This window comes from Sus scrofa, chromosome 6, assembly GCF_054392235.1.
Source record: "Sus scrofa isolate SSC_HxYL_T2T_F1_AM1 chromosome 6, Sscrofa_HxYL_maternal_Yorkshire_Landrace_v2.0, whole genome shotgun sequence".
Taxonomy (NCBI): domain Eukaryota; kingdom Metazoa; phylum Chordata; class Mammalia; order Artiodactyla; family Suidae; genus Sus; species Sus scrofa.
Window position 1 is genome coordinate 125,347,688 of NC_139388.1, and position 15,957 is coordinate 125,363,644.

The 15,957-nt window shown below is 34.6% G+C and overlaps 1 protein-coding gene across 19 annotated transcripts in view; it reads left to right on the top strand.

The window, feature by feature from the left end:
- Positions 1 to 15,957, top strand: part of KIAA1328 — a 365,741-nt gene that overhangs the window by 186,312 nt on the left and 163,472 nt on the right. The gene's annotated exons all lie outside the window — the stretch shown is intronic.

Here is a 15,957-nt window from a genome sequence, read left to right on the forward strand (position 1 = left end):
TTCATTTAACAATTATCTTTTAGATAAATTTTAAATATGATGAAATGTTGCTTGTATTTCCATTTCTGGAAGTCTTTCTTTCCAAGGTTCCATGTAGTAGCATTCTATTTATACCTGAAAATGTTTGTTAATGGCCATACAGATTATCTGGTAATAAATTCTTTTATCTTTTGTCTGAATATGTTTATTTCACTTTCAATTTATTTTTTTAATTTTTTATTTTTACAATTTTTTGGCCACACCATGGCATATGAAGCTCCTGGGCTAGGGATCAGATCCAACCCACAGTTGCAACCTATGCCACAGATGCAGCAACATAGTCTTTCACCCACTGTGCCAGGCCAGGGATCAACCCTGCATCCCAACACTCCAGAGATGCTACCAATCCCATTGTACCACAGCGGGAACCCCCACTTTCAATTTTTAAAGGAAATTTTTGTCAGTTACACAATTCTGATTTAACAGTGTGTTTTTGCTTTCTGTTTTCCACTTTTAAAATACTGTATCATTTCTTCTGGTTTGCATATTTTGATTTTGTTTTTGACCGTGCCTGCAACATGGGAAAGTTCCCAGGCCAAACCCACATTACCACAGTGACCCAAGCTGCTGTAGTGACAGTGCTGAATCCTTAACCCTCTCCACCATAAGAGAACTCCTGTGTGTTTGTTTTTAGATCTTTTTAAATTAGATTCTGCTTATTCTTATTTTGTTTCTTTGTATGTCATGTCTTTTTTAACCTTTCTACTCTAAGTTTTCTATCACTAATTTTTAGCAATCTGGTAATAGTGCCTCTTGGTACTCTTTGTGTTTTTCTGTTTGAGTTTCATTGAGCCTTTTGGGTCTTTGGTTTTATAGCTTTTATTACATTTTAATATTTTAAATATTATTTCTTCAAATATTTTTTCTATCTCCACCTCTCCTGGCACTCCTATTACATGTATCACTTGTATCATTTCACAGATTACTACAGCTTTTTCCCCCAATTTAATCTTTTTCTCTGTGTTTTTCATTTTGGATAGTGTCTATTTTGTGTCTTCAGGTTTCTTAAGCAGCATCTAATCTCCTACAACTTTTACTGGATGAGGTTAATATTTTAGATACGTAATTTTTTTGGTCTTTTTAGGACCATACCTACAGCATATGGAGGTTCCCAGGCTAAGAGTCTAATCAGAGCTGTAGCCTATACCACAGCCACAGCAATGCCAGATCCGAGCCATGTCTGCAACCTATACCACAGTTCATGGAAAGGCCGGATCCTTAACCCACTGAGTGAGGCCAGGGATCAAACCTGCATCCTCATGGATGCTAGTCAGATTCATTTCTGCTGAGTCACAATGGGAACTCCTAGATATGTAATTTTTCATCCATTGACTAACATTTGGTTATTTTGTATATCTTTTATCACTATGTTCATGTTTTTCTTTTAATCTTTAATTATGTTGGCCTTATTTATAATTGACTTTTTTCCTTATGATAATTTCATCATTTGTCATTTCTGGGGCTTTTTTCTATTGACTGACTAGTCAGATTTCACCATATAGCTTGTAATTTTTTAAATTGACTGCTCATTAGCATGTGTGTTACTCTAATGAGTATCCAGATTTTGTTGTCTTTTACAGAGTATCCTAGCAGGCATTCAAGTAGTTCCTGAATTTTAGAGGCTTTTGCTTAAGCTTTGTTAAGATATAAATACACAATAACAAAAACTTGTAGGAAATAGAATATTGAATGCTTTTTGCTCTTTTAAAGAAGGTAAAAATGTTACATTATGGACCAATAAAATACTCAAATGAGAAAATCTAGGGGAAGAGAAGCTACATTTTTGTCATATTTATTAACTTATTAAAGAAGGCCCAAATTTATGTATAATAAGAATCATGTAAAGAATACTTATTTTGAGGGTCCAAAGTAATAAAAGGGAAATAAAGATTTAAATAAGAACTACAGATAAAAAAGTATTTTCTGAAGTCTTGGCTTTCAGGCTGAAAATCAAACGTTATGGTTTTGACTCTAGATTCACTTGCTTTGGACATGTCTTTTAGCTTTATTAACATCTCCTTATATGAATTAGGTTTAATCTCCCTTTTCTTTTCTTTTTTTTCTTTTTAGGGCTGCACCTGCAGCATACAGGAGTTCCCAGGCTAGGGGTTGAATCAGAGCTGCAGTTGCAGACCTACACCACAGCCACAGCAACATGGGATCAAAGCACATCTATAAACTATGCTGCAGCTTATAGCAGTGCTGGATCCTTAACCCACTGAGTTAAGCCAGGGATCAAATCCTTATCCTAGTCAGGTTTTTAACCAACAGAGCCACAATGAGACTCCCTAGATTTAACTCTTAATAAAATGTGAAAGAAATACTTGTCCCAGTATCCAGAAAAGGAGATATTCTTCTTTTGTGAATATTGGAACAAATTGAACATAGATGCAAATATCCTTAACAAAATACTAGCAAACCAAATACAAATATATATTAAAAGAATCATACATCATAATCAAGTAGGACTTATTGCAGGGATACAAGAATTCTTCAGTAGCCACAAATCTAACAATGTGATACAACACATCAACAAACTGAAGAATGAAAACCACATGATCATCTCAAAAGATGCAGAAAAGGCTTTTGACAAAATTCCACACCCATTTCTGATAAAAACTCTCCAGAGAGTGGGGATAGAGGGAACCTACCTCAACATAGTAAAAACCATGTATGGAAACCCACAGCTAACATCATTCTCAATGGTTAAAAGTTGAAATCATTTCCACTAAGATCAGGAAAAATACAAGGATATCCACTTTTACCGCTATTATTCAGCATAGTTTTGGAAATCCTAGCTACAGCAATCAGAGAAGAAAAAGAAATAAAAGGAATCCAAATTGGAAAAGAAGTAAAACTATCACTGTTTGCAGATGACATGATACTATACCTAGAAACCCCTAAAGACAGCACCAGAAAACTGTTAGCACTCATCAATGAATTGGGCAAAGTTGCAAGTTACAAAATTAATACACAGAAATAGACTGCATTTCTCTACTAATAATGAAAGACCAGAAATGAAATCAGAGAAACCATCCCGTTCATAATCAAACCAAAAAGAATAAAATACCTAGGAATATACCTATGTAAGAGACAAAAGACCTATACTCTGAAAACTATAAAATGTTGAAGAAAAAAATCAAAGACAACACAAACAGATGGAAAGATATACTATTCTCTTGGATGAGAAGAATCAGTATTGTCAAAATGACTATACTACCCAAGAAAATCTACAGATTCAATGCTATCCCTATCAAATTACCAAAGGCATTCTTCCAGAATTAGAACAGAATATTTTCAAATTTGAATGGAAATGCAAGAGGTCCCAAATAGCCAAAGTAATACTAAAAAAAAAAAAAAAAAAAAATGAAAATGGAGGAATCAAGCTTCCTGACTTTAGACAATAGTACAAAGCTACAGTCGTCAAAACAATATGGTGCTAGCACAAAAACAGAAATACAAATCAATGGAATAAAATAGAAAGCCCTAAAATTAACCCAAGTACCTGTGGTCAACTAATCTATAACAACGGAGGAAAGAGCATACAGTGGAAGAAAGATATTCTCTTCTATACATGGTGCTGGGAAAACTTGAAAGCTACATGTAAAAGAATTAAAGTAAAATACTGCCTAACACCATATACAAAAATAAACTCAAAATGGATTAAGACCTAAATAAAAGGCCAGATACTATAAAACTCCTAGAGGAAAACATAGGCAGAACACTCCTTGACATAAATTACAGCAACATCTTGTTTGATCCACCTCCTAGAATAATGACAAAAAAGACACAAATAAACCAATGATTCTAATCAAATTCAAAAGCTTTTGCACAGCAAAGGAAACCATTAATAAAAACAAAAAGACAACCCACAGAATGGGAGAAAATCTTTGCCAATGATGCAACAGACAAGGGTCTAATCTCCACAATATACAATCAACTCATGCAACTCAACAACAAAAAAACAAACAACCCAATTTAAGAATGGGCAGAAGACCTAAGCAAACATTTCTCTTAAAAAAGACATACAGATGGCCAACAGAAATATGAAAAAATGCTCAATATCACTAATTATTAGAGAAATGCAAATCAAAATTACAATGAGGTACCACCTCACACCAGTCAGAATGGCCATCATTAATAAGTCAACAAATAGCAAATGCTGGAGAAGTTGCAGAGAAAAAGGTACCCTCCTCTACTATTGGTGGGAATGGAAATTGGTACAACCACTAAGGAAAACGGTATGGAGGTACCTCAGGAAACTAAATATAGGGCCACCATATGATCCAGCATTTGCACTGCTTGATATATATCCGTAAAAAACTTTCATTGAAAAAGATACATGCACCCCTATGTTCATAGCAGCACTATTCACAATAGCCAAGACATGGTAACAACCTAAATGTCATTGACAGATGAATGGATTAAGAAGATGTGGTACATACATACAATGGAATATTACTCAGCCATAAAAATGACAAACTAATGCCATTTGTAGCAACATGGGTGGAACAAGAGACTCTCATACTAAGTGAAGTAAGCCAGAACGAAAAAGAAAAATACCATATGATATCACTTATTTCTGGAATCTAAAATATGGAGCAGATGATCCTATCTAAAAATAAAAAATGAAATTAAAAAAAAAAAACAGAAATAGATCATAGCCAAGGAGAGCAGACTTGGAGTTTCCAAGGGGGAGAGGAGAGGGAGTGGGATGGATGGGCATTTTGGGTGCTTCTTGGTTGCAAACTATTATATTTGGAATGGTTGGGGAATGGAACTCTACTGTACAGCACAGGGAAATGTGTGTGATTGGGTCACTTTGCTGCACAACCAAACTTGAAGTAATATTGTAAATCAACTATACTTTAATATAATAATACTAATATTTTTTTTAAATTCACAAAAGGAGCATCAATAATAGATGTGTAAATATAAACCAGTTGTAGAAGAAGAGACCAGAACAGGAGAGGAAATTGTGACCCAAGATAAGAGGTAAAAATATGAAAACATCTGAATACTCACTTCCCATAGCCAGATGGATCCATTCATGAAATCAGGAGGCATTTAGTAGCTCAGTAGTTCTCACTATGCCAGCAGCATCAGTATCACCTGGAAATTTTCTAAAAATGCAAATCTGCAGGACCCAGTTCACACCTACTGAGTTAGAAACTCTGGCAGTAGGGACAAGAAATCTGCATTTTAACAAGCCTTATGAACTCCCAATTTTGAGAACCTTTGTGCTAGTATAGTGGAAATAAATATCATTTGTCAGTCAAACTGCTGGTGAGTCCTATCACATGCAGGGTTTTATAAATACATCTTTCTAAATTCTTGATACAGATACATTAATAATATTTTCTATCTGAAGAAATGCTCTGTGTGCTTAATCACACAAGTTCTAGAAAACAAGAAGTGTCTATAAGATGGAAACTAAGTCTCTTTCTTTGTCATCATTTTTATCCATTCTTATATGCTTTTTCTATGATTTTTCTGTGTTGATAGAAGGATTTAATTTAATTTTGGTTTGGAGTGAAATAATCAAATATGCGATTTTAGCACAAAAATTAGTCCTTTAAGCTTAAAATAGTTTTTAAAAACCAGTTTGAAATGTACTGAAGTGATATTTTTTTCAATGTGGCTCTTTCTGCTATAATTGTCACCCTTTCTTTCCTCTCTACTCTTCTCTGCTCCCCCAATTCTTCCTTACTTCTCCATAACACCTTAGCTTTCTTCCCCTGCCTTTCCCTCAGAGTGTGCCCTCAGAGAAGAGAAGATCTATGTTTACAGTTAGATTTAGGTTTACAAATATTATGTAGGCCTTATGTTAATGGCTGCTTATATTTTCTTAATAGTGCCTCCCCCAAAATTGTCACCCTGTTTTGTAAGCACTAGATTGTAGATGTATTTGGTGCTGTCTAGCAACTTTGCTCAGAATGCTGCCCTGTGAAAGAAATCAGACTTGGTCAGAGTGGTTTCTAGAAAGCACTGAAAGGTAACATTATTTGTGACAATTAAGGAAAATGCCTTTCTTGGGGACTGAAGTAGGCTGATTTAGCAGTCTTTTATAGCCAAATTAGCAATCATGTACAATTGTTTATGTTTCCAATAAATATATTAAATGTCTTATGAATTAGTAGCCATACTTTACACTAGACATCCACTGCACCAACTAAAAAGTATTAACTAGGATAGGAATTCTAACAATCAGTGTTATATTAGTGATGCAAGACTTCTAGCTTTAAGTACTTCTTAGGAAGAAGCATAGTCCCCTATCCTTTCTTCCAAGAGAAAGTTTTTTGTTCACAGATTAATCAAAATCACTCTGGCTGTGGTGTCATTTGAATCCCCAGATGGTTAGGATTTAGCTAATAAACCTGATAGACCCCGGATGCTGTCTGTGCCTACTGAAGTTGTGCCAGTCTTCCTAGGTGAGACTGATTGATAAAAGCCCAACCCTTTACATACAATTCATTTGGACACATCAACTGTGTTCAATAGATGATGACATGTGCAGATATTCTCTACAGTTTACCTTGATTAGCTCTTGTTGAGACGTACAGAAACATGAAGACTGTTGCCACTATGCCAGTCTATGCTCACAGGCACCTGCTCTTTGTATTTGGAGTCATTGCTGGGGTTAGCCTCCTGGTTTAAATGCCTGAGTCCACTTCCTTCTATCACCCATGAAAAGTGCCATGAGCATTCGGTTATACTGTTGCTATATATACCCCTTACCGCTTCTCCAAAGTAGCGTTTTAGGACAGTCTTCTGTGAGCAGAGCTGCTCCTACTTTCTAAATTTTTTTACTGGATTAAAGAACAAATTTAATTTTTACTGCTTTTTAGACTGTTTCAAGCTTAAATAATCTTAATCATGACCTGAGCCAAAGTATGTCCAAAAATAACAAAGTATACAATATGTCATAATGATTTTCAGCCCCTGATACTATGTATCATAAATATTGCAGTAAGTAATTTTTCATTTGAATATTCATCATCACTCCCTCTTAGCAGTGAAGAAAGCAACAGCTGGCCCAGTATTTGAAATGCTTGTATTTTTTGTTGTCGTTATAGTTAACTTTACCTCTTTCTACCTATTTTCTACAAATTGTATTGTTCACGAGTTATATATTGCCATAAGTATATAGGGCTTTGTGCAATAAATCTCTCCAAATCAAATTACTTTTCAGCCAGTTGGCTTTAAGGGCCTATCTGAAACAAGATGAAGTGTGCATCTCACATATTAATGACACGTTGCCTGTCATAGCAGAAGGAACCTTGTAAAGATGATAGAAATTTTTTCTTTTGGTGGGGGCTTTTTTTTTTCTTCTTCTTTTTTTTTTTTTAAGGGCTGCGCCATGGAATATGGAGATTGCCAGGCCTGGGGTCAAAACAGAGCTGTAGCCACCAGCCTATGCCACAACCACAGCCACACAGGATCTGAGCCACATTTGCGACCTACACCACAGCTCATGGCAATGCCAGATCCTTAACCACTGAGCAAGACCAAGTATCTAACCTGAATCCTCATGAATACTAGTCAGATTTATTTCTGTTGAGCCACTACGGGAGCTCCAAATGATAGAAATCTTGAGGTAAGTAAAAGAAATGGAAAGGGTTCATTGAGCTTCTATCTTTTTCCCCCAGTTATTCTTCAAATAGCTCTGTTTTTGCTTTCCCCATACTACTTAAAAATCACCTCTTAATTTGTTTACTAATTTGTCTCTTTCCACTAAAATACAGATTTTTATTACAGCAAGATGATTCCATGGTACCTAGATCAGTACTTTGAACATGGTATGCATTCAATAAATGTTAGCAAATAAATGAATATTGTTTTTTATTATAAAATTCACTCATTTTTAAGTGTACCATCTGATGATTTTGGTAAATGTATAGAACTGTACAGCCATCACACAACAACATTATATAACATTATTATAACATTCAACCAGCATTGGTCCATTAAGGACCATGCCTGCTGAAGGATCCCTTAGGCCAGGTTGCAGTCATTTCTGTTACTACCCTCAGCCGTGGTCAACCACTAATCTACTTTTTGTCTCTGTGCATTTGCCTTTTCTGGGCATTTCATGCAAATAGGCTCATGCAATAGAGGGCCATTTGCATTTGACATCTTTCTCTTAGCATCATTTTTTGAGGTTCATACATGTTGGAGCACATATCAGTAGTTTGCTTCTTTTCATTGCTGAATAGTGTTTCATTTTATAGATATACTGTTTTACTTCACAGAGTTTTGGACTGTTTCTAGTTTTTGGCTATTATGAATAGTGATGCTGTGAACATTTGTTAACAAGTGTTTGTGTGGACATGCTTTCATTTCCCTTGGATAGATACCTAGTAGAGAAATCGCTGGGTATTATGGTAATTTTATGCTTAATTTTTGAAGAAAAACTGTTTTTCAAAATGCCCATAGCATTTTTTATTCTTATGAATAGTGTATGTGAATTCTAGTTTCTCTAAATCATCATTTTCTGTATTTTTGATTATCATTATAGTAAATGTGAAATGTTTTCTTTTTAGTTTTAACAGGCTTTTTACTTTAATTTTCCTAATAACTAATGATGATGAGCGTCTTTTCATGTGGTTATTATCCATTGGTATGTATTCATTGGTTAAATGTCTCTCTTTTACCCATTTAAAGGCACATTTTTATTTATTTTATTTTCCCAATACATTATTATTTTTTCTACTCTATAGCATGTTGACCCAGTCACACATACATGTATATACATGCTTTTTTCTCACATTGTCATGCTCCATCATAAGTGACTAGACATAGTTCCCAGTGCTGCACAGCAAGATCTCATTGCTAATCCATTTCAAAGGCAATAGTCTGCATCCATTAATCCCAAGCTCCCAATCCATCCCACTCTTTCCCCCTCCCCCCTTGGCAACCATAAGTCTATTCCTCAAGTCCATGATTTTCTTTTCTGTGGAAAGGTTCATTTGTGCTGTATATTAGATTCCAGATATAAGTGATATCACATGGTATTTGTCTTTCTCTTTCTGACTTAACTTCACTTAGTATAAGAGTCTCTAGTTCCATCCATCTTGCTGCAAATGGATACATTTTTAAACTGGGTTGTTGTTTTTTTTTTCTAATTTTGGGGAAAAAAAATCCATGTATAAGTGGACCTGCCCATCTCAAAGCCCATATTGTTCACGGGTCAACTTTAGAGTAGATGTTTGTATGTGGCTGTTATATTTTGTGACCTTGCTGAACTGTTTTAGTAGTTTTTGTTTTGTTTGTAGATTCCTTATGATTTTCTGCATAAAGGATCATAACATCTGCAAATAAGAAGTTTTTCTTCCTTTCCAAATATGTCTCTTTTTCCCCCCATATTGTACTGACTAGAACTTTTAGTACAATGTTGACTAGAAGATGACAATGAACATGCTTGTTTTGTTTCTGATCTTAGAAGGAAAACATTCCGTCTTTTACCATTAGGTACTCTTAAAACTTACAGCTATAGATTTTTTTAGATACTCTTTATCAAGTTAAGAAAGTTGTCTTTTTAGTTTTCTGAGACTTTTTATTGTGAGTGGTTGTTTAACTTTGTCGAGTGTTTTTTCTGCTTCTATTGAGATGATTGTGTGCTTTTAATTTTTGTGTTTCATTCTACTAATACACTATATTGCTTGACTGCTTTTTTGATGTTAAGCCAATCTAACATTTCTGGAATAAATCCCACTTGGTAGTATATAAGTCCTGTTATTTTATGTAGGATTTTACTAATATTTTTTAATGATATTTAGGTGTACATTCTTAAAGAGATTGGTCCCTGTTTTTCTTGAGGTATCTTTGACCTGTTTTTATGGTAATGTTAATCTCACAGAATGTATTGGGAAGTGTTTCTCCTCTATTTCTTGAAAGTTTGTGAATGTTATTGTGAATGTTATTTGATAGAATTAATCAATGAAGTCATCTGGGCCTGAACTTTCCTTTGTGGACTTTTTACTAATTTAGTAGTTTATTATTTATCACTTTATTCGTTATGAGTTCTATTAGTTTTCTGTTTATGTGTCACAAATGATAATGAACTTAGCACCGTAAAACAACAGTCATTGATTATCTCACAAGTGTTGTATGTTCACAAGGCTGATTGATCTTGACGAGGTTCTCTGCTGAATGTCCCACAAGGTTGAAATCAAGGTAGCTCCTGGGCTGGATTTTCTTGTACACAGTCTGAGGAAGAAGCCACTTCCTAACTCATTCAGGTTTTGGCAGAAATCAGGTTCTGTCCCCCAAATTCTAAGGTCCCCATTTTCTTGCTTACTGTCATCTGGGGGCCACTCTCAATTTTGATAGGCTGCCCACATTTCTAATTACCTCTCCCTCTTCATCTTCAAGCCAGCAACAGCATGTTGAGTTCTTCTTATGTTTTCAGATATTTTTGACTTCCTCTTTTTCCACCAGCTGAAGAAATCTTTTCTTTTAAAGTGTGCTCCCTTGAGTAGATTAGACCCATCCATATGATCTTTCTTTTGTCATATAACTTAATATAATCATAGTAGTAACACCTTTTGATTTCCTCTTTGATCTATGATTTATTTAGATAGGCATTATTTTAAAAATATTTAAATACCTAAATTATTTTCTGTTGATTTCTGATTTAAATTTCTTATGTGAGGGAATATATTTTGCATAATTTCAGTCCTATGAACTTTCTTGAGATTTGTTTTATGCTCCAGAAAAAAAAAATTCTTTTTTCTTAAGAATATTTCATATGTATCTTACTCTTGTAAAAATATTTTACAAATATCAGGTCAAGTTGGTTGACCGATTGTTTAAGTCTTATGTTTTTGCTGATTCTTTGTTTAGTTGTTCCATCATATGTTGAAAATGAAGTCTGCAATTTGTTATTATTAAATTCTCTAGTTCTCCTTCAGTTTTGTCAGCTTTTTTTTTTTTTTCTTTTCATGGCTGTACCAGTGGCATATGGAAGTTCCTGGGCTAAGGGTTGAACCTAAGCTGAAGCTGCAGGCCTACTCCACGACTACAGCAACACCAGATCCAAGCCACATCTGCAACCTATGCTGCAGCTTGCAGCAACGCTGGCGCCCTAACCCATTGAGCAAGGCCAGGGATTGAAACCACATCCTGACTGTGTCAGTCCTTAACCCACTGAGCCACAAAAACTGGCAGCTCCCAGTTTTGTCAATTTTTGATTCACGTGCCTCAAAAACTCAGTTGTTACCTTTATATACATTTATAATCACTTTTTTCTTATAAAATTGACCATTTTATCAATATGAAATGTCCCTCTTCATCTCTAGTGACATATTTTACTTAAAGAATGATATTAAGATAGCTACTTAGTTCTCTTATGTTACTATGTGCAGGTATATCTTTTTCCATCCTTTTACTTTCAAGCTATTTATATGTGAATCTAAAATATGACTCTTATAGATAGCACACATTTGGATCTTATTATTTTATCTAGTTTGACAATCTTTACCTCTTGCTTGGAAAGTTTAACCCATTCGATTTAATGTAATTGTGATATGGTTGGATTTATGTCCTCCATTTTGCTCCTTCTTTTTTCCTATGTAGATTGTTGTGTTTTTTTCCTCTGCTCCTTCTTTACTGGCCTTTCTCACATGTTAACTGCCATTTGCAGCAACATAGATGGAACTAGAGGCTCTCATCATGAGCAAAGTAAGTCAGAAAGAGAAAGACAAATACCATATGATATCACTTATATCTGGAATCTAATATATGGCACAAAGGAACCTTTCCAAAGAAAAGAAAATCATGGATTTGGAGAATAGACTTGTGGTTGTCAAGGGGGAAAGTGAGGGAGCTTGGGGTAAATAGATGCAGAATGTTGCCTTCGGGATGGATTAGCAATAGGATCCTGCTGTGTAGCACTGGGAACTCTGTCTAGTCGCTTATGATGGAACACTTAATGTGAGAAAAAAAGAATGTATACATGTATGTGTAACTGGGTCACCATGCTGTACAGTAGAAAAAATATATATACAAATAAATGATAAAATAAGTAAATAAGTAAATAAATAAATATCTTCTAAGTGTAGCATTTTAATTCTTTGGCTGTTCCTTTCACTATTTTTTTAAATCTTTGCTCTTGGGTTGCAATATGCATTTTGACTTAACCGTAATCTCCTTAAGATGAATTCTTACAGTATTCTGGTAAAATATAAACTGTATCCAATATAACATTTTTTTCCCCTACTCTGCTGTGCTATTGTTGTCTTATATGTAATCTCTTCTTGGGAAAAGCCCAACAGTACTCTTTTATAACGAAGATTTTTATGTAATTGTTTCATAAAATAGTTAAGAATGCACAAAGGATTTCCCATTGTGGCTCAGTGGTTAACGAATCCGACTAGGAACCATGAGGTTGTGGGTTCGATCCCTGGCTTTGCTCAGTGGGTTAAGGATCTGGCATTGCCATGAGCTGTGGTGTAGGTCGCAGACGAGGCTCAGATCCTGCATTGCTGTGGCTCTGGCATAGGCTAGCAGCTACAGCTCTGATTCGACCCCTAGCCTGGGAACCTCCATATGCCATGGGAGCAGCTCAAGAAATGGCAAAAAGACCAAAAAAAAAAAAAAAAAAAAAAGAGTGCACACATATACAAGCTCTTTTACATTTACCTTCAGGATTATTTTTTCCAGGGTCCTTTATGTCTGTACATTTAAGTAACTGCTATAAAATTATGTTCAGCCTAAAGAATTTAACTTAGTATTTATTATTGGACAGATACACCAGCAATTATTTTCTAAGCGTTTTTATTTTGCTTTGCTTTGGTTTCAACATGAGAATGTCTACTCTGACTTCATTTTTGAAGGATAATTTAGATGGATATAAAACTCTTGAGTAACAGTTTATTTCTTTTGGGACTTTTATTATGCCATCCCACTGCCTTTTTGCTCAACTGTTTTTGATGATTTATTAAATGTATTCTTATTCCCTATCTGTAATGCGTCATTTCGCTTGCCCCTTTGAAGATTTTTTTTTACTTGGCTTTAAACCAAGTTATGGTTCATGACCATAACTTGTCTAAGAGTGGATCTCTTGTGTTTATCTTTGTTGTAATTTGTTGAGCATTAATATTTATGTGGATTAATATTTTCCATAAAAATAAAGGTATTTTGACTATTTTTTAAAGTATTTTTCTCCCTCCTTTTCTTTTTCCTCTCTTTTGGGACTCTTTCATATATGTATATATTCCTTGTTCCACACAGGTTTCTGAGACTGGTAATTATTCTTCCTCCTTTTTTTCCTGCTCTTCAGATTAGATAGTCTATATTGGTCATTTTTAAGTTTACCATTCTTTCTTCTGCTATTCCACATCTACTGAGGAGCCCTCTACTAAATTTTTCTTTTTACTTACTATGCTTTTCAGTTCCAGTATTTCCATTTGGTTCTTTTCATATATGTTTTCCCCCTCTATCTCTTTATTGAGATTCTCCATTTGCTGTCAATATACTTTCCTTTAATTACTGAAACATGTTTTTCTTTAGATCTTTCAACATATTTATAGTAGCTCTTTTGAAACCTTTCTAAGTCCAGTATTTGGGGCCCCCCAGAGGCAGTCATTTTTTTTTTTTAACATAGGTAAAGCTTTTTTGTTTCTTTGCAATTCTTGTAATTTTTTGAAAAAACTGGATATTTTATGTAATACATTGTAAATGTATTGTAATATATGTGTATTTTATGTAATGTATTGTAAATAGGGCTTCTTCTTGAAGATCATTTTTGTTGCTGTCTTTTTGTTTGTTTAGTGGCTTGCTTGTATTAATTTTGTTGAATGTGCTTCCTCTGTATTGTGTGTTCACTGATGTCTCTGATCACCATTTTCTTGTTTTCTTTTTAAATCACACTTCATAGGGAACAGTCCTGAGTCAAAGTAATTAGAAAACAGCTAATGATTGGTGATAGGTTGTGCTCAAATACCTTGAATCAGTAGGCTTTTACCCTTTGCCAGTAGAATTGTTTGTGAGTTGGAGCATGCCTTTACTTTCTGCTATGCCTTATCATCTATCCTCTATATATCCATAAGATCTCACATTCAGAAATAGGTAAATTGTTAAAGTCATGTCTGGTCTCTTACTACCTTTCATAAAATCCAGGATACTGGAAACTTACCAAGGCTTTTTGTTGCTGTCTTATTCCTCAGCCTCCTTGTTAAATTCCTAACTGCTCTATCAGTCAGATGCTTGCCCCACCAGGATTGCAACCTCAGGCTAGCTGCAACATTGGCTATCCTAATTGCTGTTGAGATCACTGAAATTTCTATACCTCTCGTGTGTTGCAATTTCCCACACTTCACAAATCAAGAGAATCCTCTAGTTATATTGCTAGTTTTCAAGGCTTCCTCCACCCCTGTGAATCTACCTTTCCTATCTAGCAGGGAGCTGGCATGGGAGCACAGCCTTAATCTAAAATGTCACATTCTCTCCTGATTCTTACTCGTTTTATTTTGAATAAAAGCTTCTTAATTTGTTGTATGCTTTGGTTTAATCCTCCCAGTCCTGAAATGTTTTTTTTTTTTTCACAATTTAGTTTGGTTTTTAAGGCAAGAGAATTTATTGAGCTTCCCGCTCTGCCATTCCATAATTCGCACACAGAGGTTTTCTGCTTCTGATCATTACCTACAGGAGCTAGATGTTTTTCCTAGGATTTATATAAGCAAAATAACCAAGAACCAAACAATGTAAAACAAAAGGGAAAAAAAATTATTGTGTCACTAAAATATCTTTGAACCAAGTTAGTTTGCCGAAACTATAATATGGCTATTTCTGTTAACACTATAATGTAGTTTAATAAAGTTAAATTTCAACATATATATTTGATTGTTTTAAAATCATATTTTCTTCATTTTATTGAAGTTTCATTGCAATAAACAAAACATGAAAGTTATATACAAATAAGTTTGCCTTTTGTTGGCACTTTGAGAAATTATTTAAATTATTACATCTTCTGCGAAGGACAATCTTTTGTCTTCTTTTTCGAGAAGGATCACTGTGCCTTTACAGATGGAAGGAGGAAATGGAAGGTGGGAACCCAAGTCACTTGTACTGCATAATTCTGTGGGTTTGACAGATTTGAAATTTCTTTAGATTGAAATTATTGCCAGAAGTTCCTTTGCAACGACTTCTCATCCACACTCACAGCTTTGTGAGACAGACGAATTTATATTTGAAAGCATTAAGCCAGCCATAACTAGCATGAAAAGGAGCCACTTCTATAGGATTTGGTAGTTCACACTGAAGATCATTGTATAATGGTAGTGTTTTCTTTGTGAAAAATGTTCTCAATTATTTATTCAGAACCAAACATGAAATTTACAGTATTTTCAGATTATTCCCTAATATATAAAATGTTGGAACAAATCCACCTTTTCTAACAGTGTCATAATAGACTGACTGTAGTCTAGATGGTGTAGGTTGGGGCTTCCTAAATGAACTGGTAAGAACTAGGTTTGATTTTTTTTTTTGTCGAGCTCCATGGACTAAAATATTTTTTAAATGTATTAAAAATTGCATGCTATAAAATGAAATGTGACATAAGCTTTTATTAATAATTTCAACAAATTACATTTTAGTAAACATAATCCAAATAGAGACAAAATAGGAAAAAAGAATGATAAAAACTTTCATCAAAAGTGTGCATACTAAATTAACACCATGAGATACCACCTCACACCAGTCAGAATGGCCATCATTAATAAGTCCACAAAGAACAAATACTGGAGGGGGTGTGGAGAAAAGGGAACCCTCCTGCACTGTTGGTGGGAATTTAAGCTGGTACAACCACTGTGGAAATCAGTATGGATATACCTTAGAAATCTATACACAGAACTACCATATGACCCTGCAGTCCCACTCTTGGGCATATATCCAGACAAAACTTTCCTTAAAAAAGAT